The sequence below is a fragment of the Mixophyes fleayi genome, chromosome 6 (assembly GCF_038048845.1).
Source record: "Mixophyes fleayi isolate aMixFle1 chromosome 6, aMixFle1.hap1, whole genome shotgun sequence".
NCBI lineage: Eukaryota > Metazoa > Chordata > Amphibia > Anura > Limnodynastidae > Mixophyes > Mixophyes fleayi.
The window spans coordinates 126708817-126718051 of NC_134407.1; positions in this window are offsets into that span (position 1 = coordinate 126708817).

Sequence of the window (9235 nt, forward strand, 5' to 3'; positions counted from 1 at the left end):
CAGCTGGCCAAGAACGGAGCCTTGAGTAACGGTATATAACCGCATAACGGAGGTGGACTGGGTGGAATAGGCGGATAGAGTGTACCTCAGAGGAGGAAAGAGAGGGAGGGTTCAGGGGGGAAGAACCCAAAAAGAACAGCAGTAGGAGAGAAGTATGCCGATGCCACCACCTTGCCGTTTCCCCAGGTCTGGGTGTTTGGGAGAAGGACAACCCCCAAAAGAGAGAGCAGCAGGAGAGGTAGTGTCCTCAGGGAATAGCCAGGTTTCAGTAATGGCAAGCAGGTTGAAGGATCTAGAGATAAAGAGATCATGAATAGAGGTCAATTTGTTACAGACTTATCTGGCATTCCAGAGACCACATGATAGTGGAAGAGAGGGAAGAGGAGAGATGTGGATGAGATTGTTGGGGTTGCTCATCTGTGAGGGTGAGTATGATAAGGAACGAGGGGAATGACAGGAAGAGAGGGTTGGAATTGGACGAGAAGCAGAAATAAAAGGGGATTTGTCAGCAGACAGGAGATGAGGGGCAGGGGAGGAGTGGAGATGGGGCAGATAAGGGGGTTTATGATGGGAGAGGCAGAAGGTAGGAGTGACGTGAGGGAGTAGATTACCTGGGGGGAAAGAGAGGGAGGTGGTAGGTAGGAGCAGACTGACGCTGAGAGAAAAGCAGCGAAGTGGACAAAAGGGAAAGGCTGCGAGTGGGGAAAAGGAGGAGAGAGGAAAAGATGGAAGAGGGGGCAGCGTGTTAAATCAGGGGCCCAGAGGCACAGAAGAGAAGAGAGGAGTGAAATAGGGAGGGGGATAAGAAGTGAGAGGGGGAAGTGAGGAGGAGGAGGAAGAATATGGAAAGATTGGACATGGGAAGCAGGGGGATAGAGGGAGAGGATAGAAGTGAAAGAGGAGTAAATAATGATAAAGCTAGAGAAGGTGTGGAATAGACAGTTGAAAGAATTCAGAAATCAAGAAGGATACGGGCTTACAAGTGGAGTGAGGAAATGGTGAGAGCACGAAAGGTGAGTAAAGAGAAAGAGTGCAAAGGTAGAAGGAGAGAAAAGAGAAAGAAGTGATGTAAAGTAAGAGTCAGGGAATAGGAAGCAGTAAGGACAGCAGAGATACCAGATGGGTGTGTTTAGGAAAAACAGTTAGATGAGACAGTGACATCAGGCATGACTGGAAGGCAATAGTATAACATAAGGCATAATACAAGTTGCACTGAGCCGGTTATACAAGTCCACAGGACAAGAAGGAGCCAGTTCAAAGTTCAAGCTAAGTGGAGCAACAATGTGGTTTAAAAGTGGGAATCCAAGCAGCATAAGAGGAATCACCAAGTCAAAATACTGCAGCAGGCCTGAATAAGTGTGAGAAACCGTTCAGCAGGGAGAGTCCAGGCAGCAGGGCCGGACTGGCCATCTGGCACTTCTGGCTAAATGGGCCGGGGCAAGCAGTGTTTTAGAGGGGGAAAAAAAAAAGTACTTTTTTTTTTGTCCAGCAGGTGGCGCACCCGCGAGTGGGGGAGAGATTGTTACATTCATTGGGTCTCGGTGAACGTGTATGAACGTTACTTTTTTCCATAAAGGCTGAGATTTCTACCAACAACTTTATCGCTTACAGAAATTCTATTTCGATCCACTAGTACAAACAAACCCAGTGTTAGTTTAACACAGTACTTCAGGGAATGGCTTGTCTAACAATTGTCTGTATAAGTGAGCATTGATCCTATGCATTGTGAGGGGATACAAAACACCTTGGGACATTTACACTACAACAATAGGTTATATTTATACTCCCCTGACACAGCTTTACATTACTTGGTTTACAGCTTAATGAGACTCAAGGAAAATTCTAGCTTGTATCCCTACCTAAAGGTCTCCTTTAAATAAAATGCATTACTTAAAAAAAAGGTAAAAGTAGCAAAATATTTGGCCAAGTCTGCATCATCACACCCCCATCCACTTGAATAGGAAAGGGGATGATTCATGTCTCACCTTGTATATTCCAGGAGACTTCTAGAAATTCAGGAGTCTCCCGAATAATCTGGTAATAATAAGTGTAGGCAGGGATGCCGAGAGGGGTTGGGGTGTGCGGGTACAAATTACCGGGGCCCGGCCTGCATTGGCCCTCATTGAAGCTGTGTAGTTTGTTTTTTTCCCTCCAGTAGGTGGCGCGTGCACCCGCTATCGCACGCATCCGCAAGTGTGTGAGGGGGGGAGGAGTGTTACAGGGGGCATGGACCAGGAACTGGGCACCCATTTTAAAAAGTGAAGGAGCCGGCGTTCCAGTGCCAAGTACATGGCAGAGTGGACCTATATGCTGCTCAGGACCGCCTGCAGTGTCTGAAGGAGGAAGCCTGGAGCATACAACAGGTAAGGTAACTTAAAAAAAAGAGGACTGTAATATACTGCACAAAAACCATCTGGAAATGGCATTCTTTTTATATATGAGCAAACACTAAGGAATATAATTAACTGATTGTTAGGAACTCCCAAGCCAGTACAGTGAAACTCGGAGACTACTCTGAAGGCCCGGTGTTCGCTGGAGCCCCTAGTGGTGGGGACAGACTTGGCTGCGGGCCGACCGAGGGTCGAGTAACGTATACTGACTTAGAGGAGCACCCAGGAGTGGAGTGATTGGCGGGCTGTAGTGAAGAAGGAATCCAAGGTCAAAGGTCACTAGCACAGGTACAAAATCCAGGGACAAGCGAAGGGTCAGACACACAGGCAAAGAAGCAAAATCCGGAGTCCAGGCAAAAAGGTCAGGGTCAGAAGCGAGGGCCTTATTGTATACATACGATGTGCACCTTCTAACCCCACCTCTATACCCTTTGTGTTTGTGTCTCTTTGTCTTCGCATTGTGGGTGTCTGTTCTTTCCTTCCCCCCCTTTGTGTGTCTGTCTCTCTTGGCCCGTATTATCACATGTATCTCCTCACCTTTTTCTACCATTTCCCAGTATCTATTTTTCCCCTGTGCAACCATGTCCAATGCCACCTCTCACTCCTGCCTACAAGGCTTCTCTTGTGCTGCTCCCCACTTATGGAATTCCTTACTACGCTCAATCCAGCTTTCCCACAGTCTTCAAATCTTTAGACACTCTCTGGAAACCTATCTTTTTTTTTTAGCGGTAACCTTCTCATCGAAAACACTATTCACACTAATGCACCCTCACAACTGTCATAATCTCCAATCTGAACAACACTCGCTCCTCTTGTTCCTCTCTAATGAGCAGGGTCCTCCATACCCTTTGTTTTCAAGTCTTCATTTATTTAGTCTACCTAGTATGTCCCTGTTTTATGAATGTACTATTTTCTCTACTGTATGGCTCTGTGGAGCACGGTGGTGCCTTAGAAATCTACGATAATAAATAATAATATTGATGCCACCTAACTGAACCTGAACCTCAAAATTCTGATTTTAATAATTTTTGATAAGCGACTGAAAGGTAAATTTTTTCTACATTGTGTATTAGTTAGTAACTTTATTTTGTGAATTATGATACTATGCTCTTAATTTTAGACCATAGTGCGCCCTGTCTTAAGTGCCCAGGCCCCCCAAAGCCTTAATCCAACTCTGGGGGGAGCTGTCTACGGACAGTGTGTGGTGACAGCGTATGTCATCATATACTGTCCAACAGCCTGCAGAGCAGGCCTGGAGCTCCAAATCTCACGAGACTAAGAGCTTACCTGCTCACTCTGCAAGGCGTTCTTTTTTACTCTGATGTCAGCTGCATAGGTAAGTACAGCAGGCTGGGGGGGTGTCATAATGTGTCTCGGGGGGTTATAATATGTCTTGTGTGGCATGATAATGTGCCTTGGGGGTGGCATGATAATGTAACTGGGTGGTAGCCTGATTTGTCTGCAGGGTGGCATGGTGTGATTTGTCTGGGGGGTATTGTGGTGTGAAGGGTGATGTGGCAGGGGGTAGCGTGATGCAGGACGTGGCGTGATGTGTCTGAGGGGTGGCGTTATGTAGCTGGTGATAAATGTAATATTTTATTATAATGTATGTATTTTATACTGTGTGATCTGTGTCATGTACGATGTTCACTTATTGCTCGGTTTTCCATATATACATTTTCCAACAAGTCCCAACATTCCAGGATCTATGCAAGAATCCAGTACCAGGTTGTGAAACCTGCAATAACCGGTAGGCGAGAGCAACACCATTTTAATACATAATGGGGGAATTCAATTAGCTGCAAAGTGCACATCCGCGAGACACATTGCGGCTGAAATTTTGACAGAAATCACTGTTCATTTTTCCTCTCAAGGAAAAATAAGCAGAGATTTCTACCGTAATTGCCAGCAATGTGGGCTGCGCGATACCCATGTATCACATCACCAGCAATTGAATCTCCCCCAATTTGTTATGCCATGCCATATTGACCACGCCCCCAACATTATGCGACCACACCCCTTCACCGACGCCGCTGCGTGTCGGTATACATCTCTCTTCCTGTGCACCTGTGGTGGAGGGCAAAATTTCACTGTACCCCAGCCCCAAATTTCTCTTGCCAGTACTGTACATACCATTATCTGATACTGGTGCACCCTATGCTGCAAATAGAGAGTCAAGCTGCATGTAATACATTAATATCTCACGGGACACCATATAACAATGAGCTTTGCAAAATGTACTGTAATTATTATTAATCTGGAACTGAGGTGGGCCTATGTGCTTTAAATGCCAGGGCTGATTTTTAGTCCCAGTCCGGCCCTGCCAGGCAGTTAACAATCCAGGTGGTGAAGGATATCAGAGTTCAAAGCGGATTGCGGAATGTTGTCCTCATGTAGCAGTGTGTGCAGGTAAAAGGTTCCCCTCTTGTTCATCTCTTGTATATCTCTAACTGTACTAACTAAATTAGTTAATACACTTGTAAGAATCTCACTTAGAAGAAATCTCACTAACTAACAGCCTCACAGGCGTAAACAGCCTAATACTGCATGCATTGTTTGGCTCCTGCAGCTTGGTAAGCTATTATTATCCTTATCTGCTTTCACTCTCTATCTAGCTACCCTGTATCACTTTGTCGAAACCCTTAAGAAAACATATTGTTGTATATGTTCTCACATGCTTTACCATTCTAAAAGAGGTGATACAATGATACATGTCCACTTAAATTAGAGACTTTAGTCCAGTGATGGGCCACCCAGTATATTTCAAGAGCTACACTGCAGCCCTTCTACCTTCAAAAGGGTCGCAAATTACCCTTAATTTCAAGAATGAAAAAACAGCCCCTCAGCACTCATCCCAAATGCCCCTCACTTGCTCCAAAATAGCCCCACATCCTCACTTGCCATAAAATGTCCCTCACAAGCCCTAAAATCCCACATTTGCTCAGAGCATCCCCCTCATCTAAACATACCTGTACATCTTTAGCCCACAGAGAAAGGAGAGCGCGTGGTGCTGAATGTACTTCCCCCTCACTTCCTCTGATAGGTTGTGCTGCGTGACCTCCCTGAACTAAGTAAATACCTGAGATATTATTTTATTTGCTAACATATCTACCAGTATAGAGATCAGAAAGCTATATACTTCCTACAATTGAGCATTTTAACTTGCTTCCTAGAGGTAGGATTAGGATTATGATTTAACTTTCTGAAATGTATAAGTACTTTGCTACCTAATTACCCAGGACTATCAGGGAAGCTAAATTATTACTAGAGTACTAGAAAAGGTTATCAACAAAACTGTGGAAATGTCTGCTATAAAACGGTGACCCTGCAGAACAGAACAGAATTAGATTTTAAAGAGTTACCACCGCCAGTGCTTCCAAGAGGAATTTGGGGCCCCGGTACTGCACCCCCCCACAGCTGATAGGCATAGGTGCTGTATGCCGTCACTCGCCAAAGGGGTGTGGTCACATAATGTTGGGTGCGTGGCTGTTTCCTTAGACATGACATATTGAGGGAGATTCAAATGCCAGCGATGTGACACGCAGACATCGTGCAGCGCACAGTGCCAGCAATTATCATTTTCCTTTGCATCCCATAGAGGTGCAAGGAAAAATGAGAGGAGACTTCTGTCAAATCTCCGCCGCAAAGTGTCTTGTTCCAGAGACACTTCACAGCTAATTAAATTCCACCATTATGTATTAAAATGGTGTTACTCTCACCTACCTATTATTGCAGCTTTCACAACCTGGTACTGGAGTCTTGCATAGATCCTGGAATGTTGGGACCTGTGAACCTGGGAAAATGTAAATATGGAAAACCGAGCAATAAGTGAACACCGTACATAACACAGATCATGCCTTATATAATACATACATTATAATATTACATTTATCACACCCTCCCCAACTACACCATGCCACCTCTCAGCTACAACTTGCATCACGCTACACCCTGCCGCATCACGCCACCCCCCAGTTATATTATTGTGCCACCCTACAGGCACATTATCAAGACATATTACAACCCCCCATTCATATTATAAACCCCCAGACTCATTATAACCCCTCAGCCACATTTGAACTCCCCCAGACACATTATGACACCCCCTCAGCCCACCTGTACTTACCTACATGCTGCTGACATCAAAGTAGAAAATATCCTCCAGAGTGAGCAGGGAAGCTCTTAGTCTTGCGAGATTTTGAGTTCTTGGCTTGCTCTGTAGGCTGTTGGACAGTGTGTGATGACCCACACTGTCATTACACACTGTCCGTGGACAGTTCCCATCCCACTCGCGGGGGCATACACAACACCCGCAGCCAAGAAAAAAACCCTTTAAAAATAGTAACTATAGAGCTCTGGTGAGGCCCTGGGCCCCCCAGGCAGGCCCGGGTGATTTGTAACCACCCCCCCCCACTCCTCGACATCCCTGACCACCGCACCAGGTCATCATTAACCCGCATCTAATTTGTTGTTCAGAAGGTACTTATACACTATTATCACTATCGGGTGATATCATCCAACACAAAGAAGATAAAGAAAATGTGCTTTAATTGGGGCACTCAATGACAATTGTCCATTTAAAAAAAAATATCTTTATTAAATTAATTTAAAATTCATCATAGAACTTGCTATTGTTCCTACCCATTCCCCTTAGGCTAGCAAAATGTTAAAAAGTGCAATTAGTGATTTAAAATAGCAATATTCTCCCTATAGTCATATAAGCCAATAAATTTAATAACCTCCAGTGTTGGTTTTCTGGTTTTTATTTTTTATATAATTAAACTTGTTCAAATGAATATAAATCACCAAATACAAGGTGGGGGAATCTTGTGTTCCTCGTTACATAGGTTAAGTACCAGATATTAAACTTTATTGTACATCCTAAAAACTTTTATTAAGAATAATATTTCTTAGATTATATTCTCTTATAATAATTAGGATATGTCAAATTGAATTCCTTAGTTTCCACCTATCATAAAAGAGGATACTTCTTCCCTTACTATGTTGATAAAGTTCAATGATTCCCCTGCTTGCTACAAAACATATCACAATTCTTAGGTTACTCTTTAACTACTTAGTGTTTGCTGGGTCAGGGAAGTCTCGTCTCGGGTTGTCAAATATCCCTAATCCTCCCCCTTTATTTCTCATTCATACATTGCGTTCTCATACATACATATTGGATAGCCTTATATTTTAACTGGCTCCTGCCTATTAGTAATTGTTATATTCTGCGAGTCCCCGATATTACATTTGAACAGATTGGAAGTATAACAAGGCGAACGCCGGCTATCTCGCTTTATCAAGGCAACCCTTCTAGCTTTATCAAGGCAACGTTGCCTTGATAAAGGCGTTCGCCTGGCTGTACTTCCAATGTTTTGTCTTATTTCATTATTTTAAGCTATAAATACTACTGGAAATTCCCAAAATTTGGAGGATTAGCACCCAGCTCCTTAGGCACAGACTCCTGAGAGTCAGACATCCCCACACCTAAACACGGACCCGGGGGAAAAAAAAACCAAAAAAACTTGAACACTACTCTGTATTGCTCTATAAAAGATGACAGGGGTAAGATAGAAACTATGGAACCCCTGGAAATACCCAGTCCATCAGGGTAGAGCAAGCAGTGCAGAATAATAATTATGAGCACTTCCCTAGAATGGAGGAGGTCCTGCTGGTCTGGGGAAAGCATCAGTCCGTGTTCATTGGCTGGTACGGTGCCCCTCTCATTGGTAGTCTGCAGGCTATGTCACAGGTTGTTATAACCAACTGCTTCAGCACCCTCCAGGCTGGCATGTCCAAGTTTATACCCTATACCTAAAACTCACTCCAAATTTCCCAGGGTGGGCATCTACAGCTGCCATAAAGAATAGAGAACATGAGCCATGCCACTCCTAGAGAAAAAGGAAACTCACTGTGGTGTGTTCCATTTTCAAATATTCCCTCTCCCTCCACATATCATGTTCAGCCGCTGGGAGATTTCTGGACTGCTTCATGCCTGTGTGGGCAACGTTTCGCCCTCATGATTTTTGGTGTCCAAAACCGTAGGGCCGGCAAAGTTGCATTGATTGCAGCAATAAGAATCATCATAGCTGAGGCCAGTTAAGGCTGTCTCATGACATCCAGTAACATCAAGGCACTACCAGAGGCAGCTGAAGCTAAACCTCCCTTGTGATGTAAGTTTCAGAGGTCACAGTTGAGGCTATTGCTCAGTAGAGGTGTTACCAGACACTATAAGCAGTCGTTCAGTCCCCGTGCCCTGCCTCCAAGGGGTGAAATGTAACCTCGCCTCTGTGTCCCCCAACTGCTAAAGGGGAAAAAGAATAAAACTGATAGTACATCTTTATATAGCATTCCTATAATGAGGCTTCAATTCAGTAGGATGGAAAACATGGATATTATTAGTGTAGTGGCATTTTTAATCAGAAACTGGAAGTTGTATGATGTGAAGGGGATGCAGATGATTATGGAAATATCAATATATATGCAGTCAATTAAAAAGAAACTTTTATACTTTCAAAAATATAATCGTACATATAGCAGCTTGATGAAATATAAAATTACTCAGATTCAACATCATACAAGAATCTGTATTCTTCTACTTAAATACATATGTGCGAGACGAAATAGCCCAGAATACTGAATTACGAGGGTTCAATAAATAACTTGGCACAAATGGCAAAGCTGCTGTAACCTATAGCAACCATTCTGTTATTAGACTTAAGTCAGCCTACAGCATGTTAGACATAAAATCAAATGTATTTTTGGCTGCTTCAAGGACCATGTCTGCTATTTCCATTGTTATTCAATAACTTATGGTCTTCAATAATATGGCAGCAACAACAGCA